This window comes from Zalophus californianus, chromosome 5, assembly GCF_009762305.2.
Source record: "Zalophus californianus isolate mZalCal1 chromosome 5, mZalCal1.pri.v2, whole genome shotgun sequence".
Taxonomy (NCBI): domain Eukaryota; kingdom Metazoa; phylum Chordata; class Mammalia; order Carnivora; family Otariidae; genus Zalophus; species Zalophus californianus.
The window spans coordinates 122,495,165-122,514,845 of NC_045599.1; the positions used below are offsets into that span (position 1 = coordinate 122,495,165).

Genomic DNA, 19,681 nt, shown 5'->3' on the forward strand with positions numbered 1-19,681 from the left:
GTATTATTTGTTCTCCCATGTGGAATTGCTCCTGGAAAAAGAATGTATTGGCTAGAGGATTATGGGTAGTTTTGTACATACAGAAATATACTGGCTTTTGTACAAACAGAAATATACTGGCTAGTGTTGTACATACAGAAATACACTGGTTTTCTGAATTTAGTTGTCCGTCTTGAGCTGGTTAATGAGAGTCTGTCCTTGAGAGATGGACCTGTTTCCTGTGTGGGTACAAAACATTGCTGAGTCTAGAAGGCTGATAACAAAAATGACAATGTCCCAACAGTAATGAGAATATTTAGAAAACAGCCAAATAACATCATCATTTACAATGCATGAATTTTCCTATTTAGCAGTCCTGTTAAGAAGCAAGGAGGGTATATGTGTACACATAGAGTTGACCTTCTTCACAGATTCCGTATGTGCAAATTTACCTATTCACTAACATTTACTTGTAATCCAAAATCAGATTTTGTGGCCCTTCTTCCGCCATTCACCGAAATGTGCAAAGTGGCAACAGATTTGAACAGCCTGCTGCACGCATTGCTAGCTGTGGTTCAACAAGGTAATGCTCCATCTTCTTGTTTCCACTCAAGCTCTAAACAAGTATCCTTCCACAATCTATTTAATGTCCTGGTTTTGCAATTTTGTGCTTTTTGTTGGTGGTTGTGCTGTTTGAAGCTGCCCCCAACTGAAGTGCTTAAGTGCTGCTCAGTGTCCCTAAGCAAAGAAGGGTGTGATGTGCCTTATGGAGAAAATATGTGTGTCAGATCAGTTTCATGCAGGCATGAATTGTAATGCTGTTGGCCATGAGCTCAATGTTAATGAGTCAACAATGCACATTTCAAAAGGCATCTTTAAACAGAAAGTTACAAAAAACAAGATTGGCTAAGGAAATGTGATCAGAGGCCTGCTGGAACCTAACCCTGTATTTGCCTTGGGAGCACTGGTTCACCATTTTCTCATTCAGTGTTTGCAGCCACTTTAGAGAACATAGTTACTGTGAATAATGAGAATCAACTCTAGATATAAATGAACACAACAACGTAGTTTACACCCATAGGTACACAGTAATTCTGTAAGTGGAAAAGAAGGCATATATAGAACATCAGGAGTAAGATGTTCCCCGTTAGTGGAAGCGAAGCATGTATTTCCACAAAATCAAAAGCCACTGACCGAGAGACACAACCACTGCGGTAGACCTAGCATAAGTCTTAGGACCCCGTTTTCTTGTGCCTAGGTTATTTTTATTTTTTAGATCCTTACGTTGTTTGGCTTCCTGCTTTATTCCTCTCATCCTTTCCTCCCCACAGCTGGTCTCCTAACCAAATGTGTCCAACTGCAGGCTGCTGCCTCACAGGCCATAGGTTTTCTGGCATCTATATTTGGATTATGATATTCCCTCTCCTTGAAATGCTTTGCTCCCTTAACATGCATGAATCTGAAGTCTTCTCTAATTCCTACTTCCCCACCTCTAGGCAGCTATAATCTCTCATTTCTTTAAATACTTATTACAGTCTGTTCTCTTGCGGTATTAACATACCATACATTTGAGTTTGACGGTTCCAGTACTTGCCTCACTCATCTTGTGTTTCCCACGCTGCCTAGTATAATGCTTTGAACATGTTTAATATATGTTTATAGGATAAAAGTACTTAGCCCAGTTTTAGGTCACAACCTCTCTATAGAAATCCAATGAAAGCTTCTTAGGAAAAAACCCCCACAACTTAAAAGTTCTACAACATTTCCAGATGTTTGCAGCTCTCTTCCCCTCACTACCACCTCCTCAAGTCCATGAACTCTTAGTTCAAAATGTCTGACTTACTCCAATTTCCTCAGAATTGCAATGAAAAGTTGAAACTCTTAGAGGTCAAGTAACTTGTCCCCGTCTAGTGGAAAAGCTAGCACTGGAGCTGAAGTTTCGTGGTTTTTTAGGCTAGAGGTCTTTCCATGAGGATGCCTTCATCTGGATTATAAGAATGTACTCTCTCCAAATGGGCAGACAGTTGCCCCAAGGAAACTTCATTCACTCTTAGCATAGACTGGTGTGCTGGTGGGTATCACTGGTATCAGCTGGGTAGTAAGTACCTTGTAGTGTCAGAATAGAAAGCAGTGGACAGAGAAGAAAACTGGCTAGAACTCCAAACGTGCCAGTTCCCATTTCTGGGTCTCAGGCTCAGCCAAAAGTTCTGGGAAATCAGTCGGCTAATGACCCTAGGGAACCTACACGTGTTCTTAAAGGAGGTGCAGGATCAAACACTAGTCCAGCTGGTTTATTCTAGTGCAGGAGGTCAGGTACAGTCGTGAGTCCTAGGATCTTGGGGTGCCGAAACTTGAATGCTTTTTGTGTCTCAAGTGCTGACTCATTTTTATTTCCTTTGGAGGAAACTTAAACTCTGTACATCTGGTTTTTCTATAGAAATATGATAAAAATCAGTTCTCTGGAAAGAATCATATTGCAAGATGCCCTAAAACTTTCAGGTGAGCAAACCTTGTATAACTTAAAGATTAATGTTCCTAATCCTTGTCTTAATGGTTGTAGAAACCTGGACTGTGCTTTGTTGTTGTTAAGTCGGTAGCAAAACTGTATTCGTCATTCTTTCTTAACCTAGCATATCAGCTGATCCTTGATTCTAGCCATCACCAATTCTTCCTAAGAGACAAATCACAAGTGCCTCACTTTCTAGGCTTTGCTCTGAATGCCAGGAATCTTTCCTGTATACCCTCCAAACGGAATTCCAAAAAGATACCAAACTCAGATTTTATGGAAATAAGATGATTTTTGAAATAGCTTTTATCTTGGCTTTAATGGTATAATTTTTATTAAAATATTGACTTAAATTCACTTATTTATGTTAGTACTGAGGACTTTGATCAGATTAGGCAAGTTTTTTCTAGTTAGTTGGGGACTGGAATTTCAGAAAGTCTCCAGCTTCTATATTCCTTTTTTTTTTTTAATTAGAAGAACTTTTTGGTCAAAACGTTTAGGTTCTCTAGTACTCTGTATTATAAAAATTAAAATATTTTGGTGATCTGGGTGACTCAACTTTAATTGTGATAAAATGAGCCTTGAGTATAGTTTATTGCTTTTCTTCTTATCCATTGACTTTTATTTTAACTTTTTCATACAAAACGTATCCCCGTCTGGCCCAGAATATGCAAAATTACAGTTCTTATTAGATTGAGGAAAAGATAGATTTATTTCTTATGCCTTTTTTGATTTATCTAGAGCTATAGATAAGAACTAGTTTCTCTTGTAAAATTATGCTAAAATCGGTCCATCTTAAGGGAAAGACCAAGATGTGATACTTAATAAAAACATCGAAAAGTGATAGAAGTCACTTAGTAGTGAAGGAAATCTGTAATAACAACATTTATCTAGTCTGTAAGATTTGCCATACTGGATCTTACAAACTATTTCATCTTGGTAAAATAGGATGTTATTAAGCGGTCAATGTTAAAACATTTGGAATTCATGTTTGTTTGTTTGCTAATATATTTATTTATTTCTATTTCAAGTTTCCAAAAGGAATTAGGGGGCTTAAAGAAATATGTTCTCCATAGAAGGATGACAAATAAAGACAGACACAGCGGGATGGAAGGAAGAGAGGGGGTAGTAAGATGAATCGAAGTGTAGCTTAAGCGGTGTTTAGAAATGCATACTCATCTCTATGTCATGGAAATAGGCTCTAAATTTGGACCTGAATTTGTCAGCTGCCAAAGTTAAGAGTCACTAAAGTCACCATTAAATATATCAGTTCCTCAGGAGTGGTACTGAGGATTGAGACAGAACTTCTCCCCAAGTGTCCTCATGAAGAGATCTTGGTGGCTGGCAGCGAATGATCTTCAGCTCTTCTTAGGCTTTGCTCTGAAGACATGGCATCTTTTCATCTCAATGGAAGAATGAAATCTTGCCATTTGTGACAACATGAATGGACCTAGAGGGCATTTTGCTGAGGGAAATAAGTCAGAGAAAGACAAATACTGTATAATCTTATATGTGGCATCTAAAAAACCAAAACCAAGTTCATAGATACAGAGAACAGATTGGTAGTTACCAGAGGTGAGGGGTGTGGGTGGGCAAAATGGGTGAAGGTAGTCAACTGCTACAAACTTCCAGCTATAAAATAAATAGGTCATGGGAGTATAATGTATAGTATGGTAACTATAGTTAATAATACTGTACTGCATACTTGAAAGTTGCTAAGACAGTAGATCTTAAAAGTACTCATCACAAGAAAAAAATTCTGTAACTATTTATGGTGATATATATTAATTAGACTTATTGTGGTGATTGTTTTGCAATCTATACAAATATCTGATCATTATTTTTTCTATTTAAAATGTTTAAAAAAGTAAATTATGTAATTCTACTTAAAAATATATATATCTTAGATGCTTCTCTATCAGCTTCAGAAAAAAAAAGTAAATTCAAACTACTTGGCATAAGAGGACTTCGGTGATTTGTCCCTACCGTCTTCTTTAGCTTCTTCTATTTCCAACTTCTCTCCTTACCCTAATTCTACAGATACACTGAACTACTCGCTATTTTCCAGAACACTGTGTTCCCGCTGTCTTCATCTATGACCTCTATCCTTCTGTCTAATATCCTTTAAGTGTTTTAGGAGCCAGTTGGGATCTATTTCTGCCAGGGAGTTTCCCTTAACCTCACAGTCTTTCTATAGCACTCAGCATGCTGTAGTGGGAGTTGTCTTCTTCCTTACCTCTTTGCCCCACTAGACGGTGAGTTCCCTGAGGGTCTGAGGATGACCCTCTGTATTTTAATCTAATCTCTGTATTTTGACATGCAGTTCAATGACTACTATCATGTTCAATAAATGTTCATTGAAAAAAGAGCTGCAGTTTTTTTATAATCTGATCTTGGGGGTGACATATTATCACTTCTCTCAAGTGCTGTTGGTTATAGAGACTGGCCCTGGTACAGTGTAGGAAGAGATTAAACAAGGGTGCAAATAGCAGAAGGCAGGAATTCTTGGAGACATCTTGGAGGCTGACTACATAGGCATGTAGATCAGGATCCAGACTAAGGGAAAATGTTTGCTTTTGCTCTTGTGTCACATCTAAAGGCCCATGCTTTCTGCAAGAAATAGACTTTACCAGTTTTATCTTAAATTAAAAAAGGCAACCCTTCTTGACAAGGTACATCGGCTCTTAAGACAGATTGCCCGCTGGCTACACAAGTTCTGTGTCACATACTGATTCATAGCTGTAGGGTAACTGAAATCTACATGTGCCCAAGGCAAACACTATCCCAAACAAACTATAGACCTGCAAATGTACAATGGCCTGCTCTTCAGGAAAAGAAAATATAATAAAACCTGTAATAGTATTCTGGAGTATTCCAGAAGATATTTTATTGTGACCATGCAAAGAAAACAAAATAGGTTGAAATGACACTTTTTCACTCATAACAAGTGTATCAGGTTACAGAAGATAAAAAAGTTGAAGAAAATATATGTCATTAATATTTAGGTGTGGAATAGACCTTAAAGTTCATTTAGCCTAATGTTACTTTAAAAATTCATTTAACTTTTTAATTATCTTTTAATTGTTGATTTATATACAATAAAATTCTCTTCATGGTATATACTTCTGGGGATTTGACAATTACGTAGAGTCATGTATCCACCATCATGAGTGTGATACAGAACAATTCCACCACTCCCAAATTCCATCATGCTGCTTCTTTGAGGTTAAACCTTCTCCCAGCCTCTAACACCTGTCAACGATTTCTCTGTTCTCTGTCCCTATAGATTTGCCTTTTTCAGAACATCTCATAACTGAAATAACAGAATATGCAGTATATTGTGACTGGTTTCTTCTGCTTTGCAAGACATATTTGGAATTCTTCCATTTGTTGATAAATCAATAGTTTGTTTTTTTTGTTACTGAATAGTGTTTCATTTTATAAATGTACCATGAAGGACATCTAGTCGAGCAATATCTAGGGTGTTTCTAGTTTTTGATGATTTAATAAAATAGCTATAAATATTTGTGTATAGATTTTTGTGTGAACATAAGTTTTTAGGGAATAGGTTGGCTGAGTCATATGCTAAGTCTATGTTTAACTTTATAACCAGCCGCCAAACTGTTTTCCCAGGTGGTTGAATCATTTTTTTCATTCCTAACAATAATGTGTAAGTTCCAGTTACTCCTTATCCCCATCAGTATTTGTTATCAAGGTTTTTTTTTTTTAATTTTAGCCATTCTAATAGTTATGGTACCCTTTTGTGGCTTTAACTTGTATTTTTCTAGTGACTAATGATGCTGAGCAACTTTCATGTGCTTATTGGCCATCTCTATATATGTTTATATCTTTTACCTACTTTTTTAAGATTTATTTATTTATTTGAGAGAGAGAGAGAGAGACAGGAGGGGCAGAGGGAAATAATCTTCAAGCCTACTCCCCGCTGAGCGTCCTGACTTGGGTTCAGTCTCAGGACCCATGAGATCATGACTTGAGTTAAAACCAAGAGTTGGATGCTTAACATACTGAGCCACCCAAACACCCCTCTTTTGCTTACTTTTATATCAGGTTGTTTGTTTTCTTATCATTGAGTTTGAGAATTCTTTATGTATTCTGTATTTAAGAACTTTGTCAGAAATGTGATTTGCAAATACTTTCTCCTAGTGTGTGTTTTTTTTATTCCCTTAACGTTATCTTTTGTAGAGCAAAAGTTTTTATTTGTTATTTTTAATAGATTTTATTATTTAAAAAAAATTGCCTAAACCAAGTTATAAAGATTTCCTCATATGTTTCCTTCTAGAAGTTAAATGATTTTAGATTTACGCCTATGGTACGTTTATTTTTGTAAAAGTTGTGAGGTAGGTGGCAAAGTTTAACCTCACTTTATACATGAAAAAAACTAAGGAATGAGTTTCCGAAAAATGTATTGATTTGCTGAGATTATAAGGTTAATGGTGTTAATACTGGGCTGGGACCCCTGTCTGGTCTTTGGACTGCCACTGTATCTCACTGTCACTTGAGTAGTTTTCAGTTTGACTTTCTCCCCTCATTTTGTTCCTGGTCTCTGTCTGGGTTATGTTCTTAGTAGCTGTACTAAAGGCCAAGGTGGGTAATTCCTGCCCTGAAAGTTAGAGGCATATCCTTTGCTTCAAAACCACATTGCTGATCAGGTATTGCCACAATAATGTTTCATAATGGACCAGTTAAAAAAAAGTGGCTGTTTTAATGTTGAGTATTGCAGTTGCTGCTTTCTACGGAGGTTACTGCAATAAAGGAGGTAGGCTCATTAAAACTAAAACAACAACAACAAAATAGAACAGTGACTTACAGCAATAGTGTTTTGTTTTGTTTTGTTTGACTTTATGCAGCAAGGTGACACTGCTGAAGGATGCAGATTGGATGGGTTTATGCCAGGCTGTGGCTTAGTTTCAGTTCTGTTCCTCATATGTTTTCTTCTGGAGCCCAGGCTGCAAGCAATGGCTGTCTAGGACATTCACTCTCCATTACTGGTTCCTGGGGTTCAGAAGTCAAGTCAAGTCATGCAAATATATGTGAGGGCTCTGCTTATGTCATGCCTCCTAACATTCCATTGGCCAAAGCAGGTCTTATAGCCAAGGCTGACATCACCAGGTCAGAGAAGTATACTCTAACCACTGTGAAAAGAAAAGGTAGAATGAATTAAAAAAAAAAAAAAAGTCCAAACTACTCTATATGTTCAGCAGTTTACCCAACTGAATTGATACAAGACCAAATTAAGATTTTGAATCACTCCATGAGAAAGCTGGTCTGTTTCCAGAGGTAACATTGATTTAATAGGTCATAAGGCAACTTCCTGACTGAAGACTGAAACATCACTCAGTTGTTCCAACAGTTTTTTCTAAAGATTTTATTTATTTATTTATTTATTTATTTATTTATTTATTTATTTGAGAGAGAGAGAGAGAGAGAGAGCAGGAGCAGGGGAGGAGGGGCAGAGGAAGAGGGAGAAGCAGACTCCCCACTGAACAGGGAGCCTGATGCAGGGCTCTATCCCAGGACCCTGGGATCATGACCTGAACCGAAGGCAGATGCTTAACTGACTGAGCCACCCAGGCATCCTTAGTCCAACAGTTTTTATTTGACCCATTGGCTACCATCTTACATGAAACACAGTGAGTCTAAGCAGACCATGGTGAGTCAGTAAAATAAGAGCTCAATCCTGACACCAGGTGGTTTCTTAGTGTCTAAGATCCATCATTACCCTTATACTGGACTTCCATAGGCTGCCAGATGCCAGCGCTGCAATGTTTATATAATTTAGGTTGGGAGTTGTTACTGCAGAGCAGATGAAGATGCTGTTTAACTACACAGATTAAATATAAGTAGAAAATAATGCAATGTAGAGCTGGAAGGAATTTAAACCATTACCCTCACTTCAAAGATCAGAAATCTGGGCCCAGAAGTATTAAGTAATCTCCTGTAGGACAGAAAAAGTTAATGAGAGATTTAAGTTTAGGATCTAGAATTTTTCATACTCGCAGTCAAAAGCTGAAAAGAACACTCACCGTTATCAAAACTTATTGGAAAGAAAAGAGTTTCACAGTTTTATTTTTCCTGGTAGAAAAAAACTTTACAGCAGTTAAAGCAGAAGATTTCAGGTAGCGTGAAGGTGAAAAGAATGTATCTGAAAATTGAGACACATTAGAACAACTCATAGGGCCATTAACTGAATGGGGATATCATTCGTCTGCAGCTATCACCGATCTGAATGCTAAACTTGGTCCCTAGGATAGAGCTTGAAAAGAGATCACCTTTTATCACAACAGTGACAGAGAGAAATTGAGATTTACAGTATTTCGTTACAGGAATCTGACATATCCTCTGGTCATGAGGCATTACAGGGTGTCATGCTGCCCCATACATATGACCTTTTAAATATTATGTGATCATTATCTGATTTTGCCCTGATAAGTTTTGTGTAGATATGTTTGTATGGAATACAGAAACAGATGCATGTACCAAACTCAATGAGTGGTCTCTTACTCGTTCACAGAAATTGCTTCAGCAAAGGGAATTAAGGATTTGATCAAAGTTCAAGTTGGTAAATCAAAAGAAATGTCCAAAAGGATGTGAATTTTAAGTGATGTCCCAGAGGGGAAGACCAGAGGGGAAGAGAATTGGAGGAATGGAAAGAAACAATATGATAGCCCTAAATAAAGAGCACATATGTATGTGCGCATGTACACACCCACCCATACACACACACACACACTCCTTCACTCACTCACACCAGAAATGAAACAAAACAAAACAAAATGCAAGGAAATAGAGTGTTATAACTTCCAACAAAAGAATTATTCAACTTAATAAAATTCCCATTCTCAAATTAAATGTTGCCTTTATCTTGATAATAGCATCTAAATGTTGGTTAAAGACAAATAAACACAAGTTGGGAACACGTGAGAACGAACCACAGGATGATTCATTTATATTTACATATGGGGCTTTACTCACCACAGCATGCCTCTAGGATTTACCAGAAATGTTCTGGATTTTTGGGGGCTGGGGGTGCACAAGGAGAGGGAGAGAGAATCTTAAGTAGGCTCCACACCCAGGGCAGAGCCTGACACGGGGCTGATGTCACAGCCCTGAGATCATGACCTGAGCCAAAATCAAGAGTTGGACACTTAACCGGCTAAGCCACACAGGCGCCCAGTGTTCTGGATATTTTATAGTTTTTGGCTATTCTATCTAAAAAAAAAATAATAACTTTTGTCTTCAGCAAGGGATAGGCACTGTCTTCATGCCACTTAGAAATAATACTGACTTGATCATCATTGCCACTTTACTAAAGGAAACATGTCTTGGCCCTTAGCATTAACACCATGTGGTTTTGCAGAATTTGAACACCGGGAGGAAAATGTGTACTTGGCCTGGCATTTCCTGTCTTGAAACAGTTGATTTAGGACTCCAAAGTTTAAGTTAGAGGTCACTTGAGTTTAAATATCTTAACACAAAGCTCAACCTAAACATAATATGTACTCAAAGAAATCTAGGAACATTGTTAAACTGTTGTTTTTAAAAATGTAAGATTGGTAGATGAAATTCCAAATTTCACACAGTTTAGCATGCCATTTACTGCTGGAATGTACACCACTAGAAAACCTCAGAATCACAGAGAAAAATTTATCAAAGAGTCTGTTCAGAGCTAATAACATTGCTTAATAAGTTCTTTATAGCTAATATCTATTGACGAGCTTCCCTTTATCTGTCTGAATATAAATAAGGAGGATTGTCCTAGGGATTTAGCTCTCAGTTTTCTGAAAGCACTAAAGGAAATTTATCAGAGGTGATACTATTCTTCAGACAGGGGTGAAGAGGAGAAATTACCTTTTGTGAATACCCAGGGCTGCACACCTCACCTTTGCTCCATTCTCTGCTTTCTAAGTCAGATTCTCAGGGAGGCTGACAAGCAGGGCTGGGCTGTTCAGGCTCCCTGGCCAACACGTGGACAAAAGAGATTTGTTTGGGGTGTGTAGGGGACCAATACCCAGATCTACCTCAGAATTACACGGTCCAGCCTGTAGAAGCTCAATTTGTGAGTGTGTGTGTGTGTGTGCACCAAATTCTATGATAGTACTGTCCAGTACAAGTTTTTGCCATGATAGAAGAAATGTTCCATAATCTGTGGTGTCTAGTAGGGTAGCCACTAGTCACATGTGGCTGTTGAACACTTGAAATGTGTGACTGTGGAACAGAATTTTAAATTATATTGAATCTTAATTAATTTAAAATGTAAATGTTCATATTTTGCTAATGATTGTCATACTGAAACATACAGAATTTTGTAACATCTTGATATCCATTTGACCCTGACTGAAACTAATTTAATATCATATAGTCTGAAATGTTGTGCTTTATATTAAACATACTAGTCAGATGACAAATTTGTAAAGTGATTTGGACATTATATGAAAAGAATATTTGGGGGGGAAGTAACACCTTATCAAATAAAGAAATCTCCGAGAACAAATCTCGAACATGAATTCATTAATATTTATTAAGCAGACAAAGAGGTATTTAAAATGTAATGTGGTAAGTGCTTGGATGGAGGAATGAACTACACGGAAGGAATCATAAGTCACTTTCAAGACATAGGTGTTCAAATCATTCTTTGTATAATTATTAGCATTTTGAACATAGGGTGTTATAAAGCAGGGTGTTAGATACTGAGGGTTACAAAGATGAATGAGACAATCTCTGCCTTCAAGAATTTCCACTATAAACTTCTACACTAACTGACTCATTTGTCTTCCCCCAATTTAGATACGTTTTGGAAATATCAGTGTAAGTTTCTTTTATTTCCTAGCTCTAAGTAAAACTCGTGTCATTTTTTGGGATCTTTGTGATTGAACATACATTCTTAAAGAACAGTTTGTTGCCTCCCCAGCTCAAACTCCTCTTTGGCTTGTCACCTATTGAGTTGGCCCTGTATTAAATGGTGTGTACTATTGACTCACCTATATGTAAGGTGCACACAGCAGAGGGTAGGAGTGAGGATGTAGAGGGCAGAATGAACACTAGGCAGCTCGTGCTCTGGTGACTTTGCTACCTCTGCATCTGTGATGGACCAACTATGCATGATGACAATCTAACCTCATGGGTCTGCTCCACTTTTCTGCCCCAGGGCCTTTTCTGAAGCTGTGGAGCACACACTCAGCGTGTGTGAGTGTATTAATGTCCCTTGGAGCTATCCTTTAAAAAAATCACAAAAGTCAGTGTCTAAATAAATGCCGTAGTGCCAATCCTTTGGATGGACATTTATGAGAAATACTGTGTTCACTTCTCTAAGTCTGAAGGAAGGTTTTCTAAAACAAAGCCAAAACAAACAGACAAAAAACCAAACCAAAACACCCCAAAAAAACCTAAACCAAAACCCAGAAAAGCAAAGCAAAACAAACAAACAAAAACACAGAGGGCTACCATTGTGTGTAGCAGTAGCGTTGACAACATATCTAAATATTTTGTTGTTTTTTTTTCCCCTCTGTCTCATTCTTCCTGTTTCTTTAGTCGTACTTTTTACTTTCTCAGATCACCTTGCAGATAAACTACCCATATTCAAGTCCTTTTCTCTGAGTTGAGCAAGTTAGGTGGTTTAATCTCTGGTTAACAATTAAATTGTGTGTAGGGGGAGCACCTGCGTGGCTGGTCCAGTGGCTTGAGCGTCTGCCTCAGGCTCATTTCACGAACCCGGGGTCCTGGGATGGAGCCCTGCCCTGGGCTCCCTGTTCAGTGGGAAGCCTGCCTCTCCAGCTCCCTCTGCTGTCCCCCCCTTCCCCCACCAAAACTTGTGCTCTCTGGCTCTCTCTTTCAGTCAAATGAATAAATAAAATCTTTTTAAAAAACTGTGTGTATGTTATCTACGCTCAGAACGACTTGTCAACAATATATCATTTGTGAATCTCAGAAATATATCCTGAATTATTTCCTTTTTCAGTGTTTAGGATGTTCATTGTTTCCCTCCAAGTCCATTTCATTTTTTTAAAAGGAAAATTTCCATCATTGGGCATGCCCTCCATCTGGGTTGATAGCATTCTAAGCTTTATCAGGCTCTTTCTTGTCTTTGGAAATCAGAGAAAAAGTCAATCAAATGTAAATTCATCATGACCCCATTCATTCATGAGAAGACTTGACCAGAAAGGAAAACAGCAAAAACTCACCTTGGTGACCCTTTTATTCTTTCATAAAACATTTTCTTGCTTTTATTTTGAAAGACATATTTTTCTTTCTCTTTCCTGTTTACCCTCTTTTTTTGAGATAATCACTCTTGCTTTTTGTTGTGATTGTTGTTGCTTTCCAGCAATTACAATAATCTTTCCTTTAAAAATTCTTAGGGACTCCCACACCAGTATATGACTATGTTTCCACTTACTGTCAGCAGCCTGCACGCCATGTTTCAGAAACTCTGGCACAAGCTCACTCTGTTCTGTCTCCATTAGTGTTCCTTTTCCTTTTGAACAGGGAAGGGTATTAGCCAAAGCTGACAAAGTGATTCTAGCTTTTCCAGGATGATGACACAATCGTGTAGTCTACTTCTTCTATCTACCTTTTATGTTCAGTAGCTCAAGAATCTGTTCACTTCTATTGAACTTGAAATTTGAATTTCAAAATATAAGAAGTTTTTCTTGGGCAAGGTCGAGAGTTATCACTGAGATAAAAACCATGGGGGTAGCAAAAAGGCTTCTGGACCAGCATTATTCCAACAATCTACAAATGCATAAAATTCATGTACATTTCAAACAGCAAATGACCCACACATCTTTCTTTCCTCTTCCAAAGCTGTTATTCACAGAAATGCTACATAAAAGGCAAGTCATAAATTGTCTTTTAGCAAATTCTTTTAATCATACCCCATGTTTTTCCCCTGAAAATTAAAGAATTTATTCCGACTTATTTTCATTTTATTTTCCCCATTATTTTATGCATTTTAATTTGCAGAAATCCTGAAGCTTTAAAAAAAAAAGAGCATAGTGAAAAATTTTATCCAAGTAAGTGGTGTGCCAGTTTTATGGCTTAACAGATCTGATCTGTTAAGTTTTGGCCTTGATGTTAATTTCAGAGAAATAAAATAAGGTGTAAAACTCAAACTAAATGACAGCTCCCTGAAAATGCAAGAGCTCTCCTTTTGTAAAACTTGATGAGATGGCACAAAAGGAGAGAACAAATGTGCATTCCTTTATTGGAAACGTTGTTTTTCAGGTTATCTAGATAACATGCTATAAATAAAAAAAAATTAAATTCCTGGAATCCCCTCAGTAGAGATAATAACTTTCAACTCTTTTATATGTACAAAATTAGGATCATATTTAATATTTTTCATGCTATCATTTTTACTTAACATTAGTATGGCATAAACTCTTTTCATGCTATGATTTTTATACAGTCTTTAAAATAATAATCTTTAAAAATATGCTACTATTATCTCTATTACATAGTCTATTTTTTTTTAAAGATTTTATTTATTTGAGAGAGAGAGTACAGGGGGAGAAGCAGAGGGAGAGGGAGAAGCAGGCTTTCTGCTGAGCAGGGAGCCTGATACAGGGCTCGATCCCAGAACCCTGGGATCATGACCTGAGCCAAAGGCAGACGCTTAACTGACTGAGCCACCCAGGCGCCACCTCTATTACATAGTCTTTAAAAACGTCACTTTAAATGTCTGCATAATGCTTCATGGTACGGTTTATTCATTTTTCATACATCATTCCCTGAAGAGACATTCAAATGGCTCCTTCCTTCCACTATGTTTTCTTTATTATTAATTACATTCCCATGATATCTTTTTTTTTTTTACATATATGTTTGAGTACATCTCAAATTACATGATTAGGAAAGATTTCAGGAATCAAAGTGTTGAACATTTTATTAGTGGGTACACATTGCCTAATAGCTCTGCAGGAGTTCTTTGCTCCCGGAAACCTAGTGGTGTGCTCGTGTCACTGCCGCTTCAGCCGTGTTGTGTTTTATTCTTTATCATTGCCAACTTGATAGGGAACCCCCCAGAATTATTTCTTATTGGATAGTTGTAATTTCTTTGATTACAAATGAGCTTTTAATATTTTTCATATTTCGTATGTATTCAAATCTCTATTTCTGTGAATTTTTGTGTTTGCTTTCAGTCCATCTATCTGAGACTCTTGATACACTCCTGACTAATGAAACTCTAAGGAAACTGGTAAAAACATTGTAACCATGTGTCATGATTTTACATTATGACTTTAGATTTTTTATTCCTCATTGGTAGCAGTGGTATTTGATGGGACAGCCCTTTGAACACCGAGGAAGTTTTGATATCTCCTAGTTGAGAAGACATCAGTAATTTATAGTGCCATTACAAGAAGTACAACTGACTAGGCTTCCTGACTGGAGGCACATTAAACAACATAGGCAAAGATACACAGCTTGTTTGCAGTGGACTTACAGCTAATATCTCAGTCCTCTAAATCACCCTTGTTTCTGTGTCTGTAGCAGATTCTAAGAAACTTCTTAAGCAGATCCTATAGCTGATGAAAGAAAACGATGTCAGTTATGAGTAGATCAAGTGAGTACTACTTTAGAATGGAGATAAACTCATCCATTCCAAATGTGTCTTATCTTTTTATATTAAGAAAAGATAATCATTATTTTTTTTCTTTTACTTAATCTATTTTAAATGGAGTGCTTTGGGTACAAAGACTGTTAGGAACTCTCCATAATAAAGTGTTAGTTTTGAGGATTGAATGGAGTTGTGAGTATACGTCTGTTATATTAGGTTACTGATTGCTGTGTAAAAAATTACCCCAAAACCTAGTGCTTAAAATAAAAAACATTTATTATCTCACAGTTTCTATGGGTCAGGAATCTGAACATGGCATAGCTGGTTGCTTCCAGTTTTCTCTGGAGGTTGCAGTTAGCAGTTGGCCAAGCCTAGAGTCATTTTCAAGTTCAATCAAGGGAAAATCTTTTTCCAGAGTCACTCACATAGACCTCTTCATGGACAGGTTTCATGAAATGGCAGCTGCGTTCCTCCAGAGTGAGCCATCCAAGACACACAAAGAGAAAGCCCCTAGGATAGAAGCTGCACACCTCTTGTAACCCAATCATGGCAATTCCCATCAGGTTTGCTGTATTCCATTTATTGGTAGCTAATCCGTCAGTGCAGCCAAACTCCAGGACATGTAAAGGACAAGGTGGAAATTACTGTAGGGACATCATCTGAGTAGTCACTTGCCTTATCTTCTTTCACTTCACCTACAGATGGATACAAACAGGCACACACTGTGAAATGCACACAGATAATTATCTAAAAATCACATGATTTATACTTGATAAGTATCTCATACAATTTGAGGATATTTTTTTAAAGATTTTATTTATTTTATTTGGGAGAGATAGAGTGAGAGAGAGAGAGAGAGACCAGCAGGGGAAGGGCAGAGGGAGAAGCAGACTCCCCAATGAGCAGGGAGTTCAACATGGGGCTCGATCCCAGGACCCTGGGATCATGACCTGAGCTGAAGGCAGACACTTAACTGACGAAGCCACCCAGGCACCCCTTGATAAACTGTTTTGCAGTTACATAGATCTGGGCCATTTAGATAGCCTCACTATTCATCAAATTGCATTTGGCCTTGCTAATGGAACATATTTCTTGAAATACTTGGTAACTTTTCTGAACAAACAAGAAAAAAAATCTCAGATCCCTTAGACTCCAGATTTATTGCTCATTTCCTATTATATTAGAGAGTGCTAGACTGATATGGCTTGGTATTTGTAATAAAATGACCTGTAGAAAATCATGAGCTATAATGTGATGCTTCTATTTATGAAAATAATAGCCTCTTAGGCAAATTCAAGATGTATGTTATTTTTTCTAGCCTCTTCATTTTTCTAAAGTTTTTTTAAAAAAATTAACACATAATGTATTATTGGTATCAGAGGTACAGGTCTGTGAGTCATCAGTCTTGTATAATACCCAGTGCTCATTACATCACATGCTCTCCTTAATGTCCATCACCCAATTACCCCATCCCTCCACCTCCCTCCTCTCCAGCAACCCTCAGTTTGTTTCTTCATTAAAAGCAAGTGTCAAGAGAGCTGGCTTGGTGGTTGGGGCAGGAGGGGAGTGGGGAGCATCGTTAACATACCTTGCGTAGTAGTGACACTAATGCGCTACTGGGCTGTAGAGGTTCTTACAGGAACACAGGGAAACAAAGTAAATTGTGAGCAGTTTGGAGACTGGCTAATGGTTTTAATATGTAGATTGGGGTTTAATTGGCAGAATGTCAGGAATTCACATAAGTCCCTCAGGAGTCCAGGCAGTTTGAGAAACTCCAAATAGGAATTATATGGAGCCTTCAAACTGAGCATTAGAAGTTGCGTGTGGTGGGCTGAGTAAAGGTTCACCAAACGTCCGTGTTCCAATCGCTGGAGCCTGTGAATATGTCACAGGGACTTGACATACTTTCAGAGACCTGAAAATAGGGGGATCATCTTGGATTATTTAGGTGAGTCCAGTCTAATAACATAGATTCTTAAAAGCATACAGTTTTCTCCTGCAGAGGCAGGAAAGAGATGTGATGGAAAAGGAAATCAAAAATTCTAAGCATGAGATGGATTTGATGTGCTGTTGCTGGTTCTGAGATGCAGGGGCCCACATGCAAGGCCTGGAGAGAGGCCTCCAGAAGTTGAGGATGGCCCCCAGCTAACAGCCAGCAAAGAAATAGGGCTCAGTCCTACTTCAGAAAAGAGCTGGATTCTCCCAGCCTCCATGAGCTTGGAAGCAGATTCTTCCCCAGAGTCCCCAGTAAGGGACAAAGCCCTGGTGACACCTTGATTGAGTCTGGTGAGGACTTTGGGGACTTCTAACCTATAGAACTGAGAGATAAATGGGTGTTTTTCTAAGATGCTAAATTTGTGGTAATTTGTTATGGCAACAATAGAAAACAAATACAGAGTTTGAGATGCAGATCTCTTGAGGTTTTTAAAGAGTAGATGCAGGAGCAAAGCAAGAATGCTGGTTAAGGGTGATAGGTGGAATCCCTTTTAAGGTACCAATATTTGAGGAAAGTGGGGAGTTCATGGTGTTTACAAGGTTCTATCTACCTAAAGGATTTTGTGGATAGAGAAAAAAGCATGATGGATCCCCATAGAAAGAACATATCCACCATGCAGTTTAAGACCAATTTTCTAAAGTGAGCAGGTTGCTCTGCTGAATCTAGTTGATACCGGCCTCCTGCCTCTTCATTGACTTGGGAGGGTTTCATCCTAGCCCAGCCCTCAGGCCCTTAGAAGGATATTGAGAGCAGCTAGGACGAAGATGAGATGAAGAAAGGGCTGACATTTAGGTAATAAAAGAGGGTAAGGATAGAAGATAATAAACTGAACAAGAATAAACTTCATCAGTTAACACCTACAAAAGCAGGGGCACAACATGAAAATAGACTCATCACAGGGGTACAAACTGTGAGACAGAAAATAGTCAATGAAATAAAGTAAAAACAAAAAAGAACCACCCTCTATTAAAGAAGCAAGTGCTTCAAATTAGTAGTGTAACAGACATATTCCTTAACAAGATGAGAATTCTCTGCTAATGTGTCTGCATTTAATGGCACATCAGCAAAGAGATTCTGCCCACAAGATTCAGATTAGGCTGGAATTTGTCTCTAATACATGGCAGGGGAACTTGGAAGTTTCTTTTGCAGTGGTTCTACAGTATGTAGAGTGATGAAGACAAATGGCCCAACAATGCTTCTATTTGAAATGTTTCTGCTGAAAATTGGATTGGTTTTTGTCTCATGGACATTGTGAATCTTGTAACAATCATGCTAACTCAGTGGGCCACTAAAATGCTCGGAGCCAAATTATCACCTATCAGTGAAGCTTGCTTCCTCTCCCTGGTGTTCTCATTTTCCTACCACCATTTTGATCTTGTGCTGATTTATTCATCTGTTTAGCTCTGTTCTATTTTGTGTACCTGGCTATCAATTTCATATTCCTTTTTAGAATGAGACTAAGAAGGAAAGAGTGAAAGATAAATAAAAAAGAATGAAACCCCCCCCCCCACATTTATTTCCCCAAGGAGCTGGCTGGGAACAGCCTTAATCTGTATGTATATGTCTGTTGCTTTAGGTCTAACAGGAAAGTGTATGAGTGAATTAATTCCTTCATGCATGGCCACTTGTAAATGTTAAGCATCATTGACTGGTTTGAAAATTTCAGCTATGCAATTTCTGCTCCTTTGGGTGACTGGATTCTTGTTTGTGCATCTGGTGGAAACTCTTGCTTGATAAAGCAACTACTCATATTGGCTTCCTTCCCATGTTCTTCTGTGTTTTGAAAGTGTACTAAACTCTGTGGCAAATCAGGCACATCAGACACTCCACAAATACTCATGCTTGAGATGGAGTCCTATCTTTTTGAAATCAACAGAATTAACATATGGTAACACTAGTGGAAATAGCAATAACTCTCCTTTTATGGCATTTTATAGCCTATGGCATATTTTCAAACATATTATTTTGTTTGATGCAAACATGCTTAGAATGAAATATGTTTAACAATTTCCAAATCTTGATCAAAGCCAACAAAATTTCCAGGCAAATGTGTACTTATGTGTACAAATGTGTACTATATCTTACAAACCCAAATTTCCATTTTTTTCCTCATTTTCCTTCTCTTTTACATCTTTCTTCCTTTTACATTTTTTTTGTTCACTCATTAATTATTCATTACTTCTTTCCGTTTTTTGGTGAACAAGATTACTGTGCCTTAAAATGTGAGAGACCATGCTCCTCTGTTTCTTTCACTTCCTGCTTCATGAATTAGTTGGTGCAGAAATCTCTTTCTCTGTTCTCTCCCTTTTGTTGTGGGAGCTGGCCTGGGCTTCTGTCCTTCACAGGCCAAATGACTGACTCTTGAAGAGTCTAGGTGCATACAAGAGAACTTCAGGACCAAATGCATTCTTTCTTGCTATTTGCTGTAGTCATTACGTCTCACTGCTAATTTGCATCGGGGCAGTCTTTCCCCAAAATGCAAGGATGAAATAGAACTCTTAATTTGAGAGGGAAAAGCATGGAAAAAGCAAGACATTTCAAGTAGTTGTCCTATTGAACCCTAGCAACACTGACTAGAAAACGCTGCTTTTAGAAGTTTAGGGCACTTGACTAGTGATTTATGAGGTAG

The 19,681-nt window shown here is 37.9% G+C and overlaps 1 long non-coding RNA gene across 1 annotated transcript in view; it reads left to right on the plus strand.

Annotated features, from left to right (window-relative positions):
* Positions 1 to 501: 501 nt before the first annotated feature.
* LOC113929214 overlaps positions 502 to 19,681 on the plus strand; it is a 37,838-nt gene continuing 18,658 nt past the window's right edge. The window contains exons 1-2 of the long non-coding RNA XR_003522130.2: positions 502 to 562; positions 2,417 to 2,478. This is a non-coding gene — a long non-coding RNA (uncharacterized LOC113929214). The remainder of the gene's footprint in view (positions 563 to 2,416; positions 2,479 to 19,681) is intronic.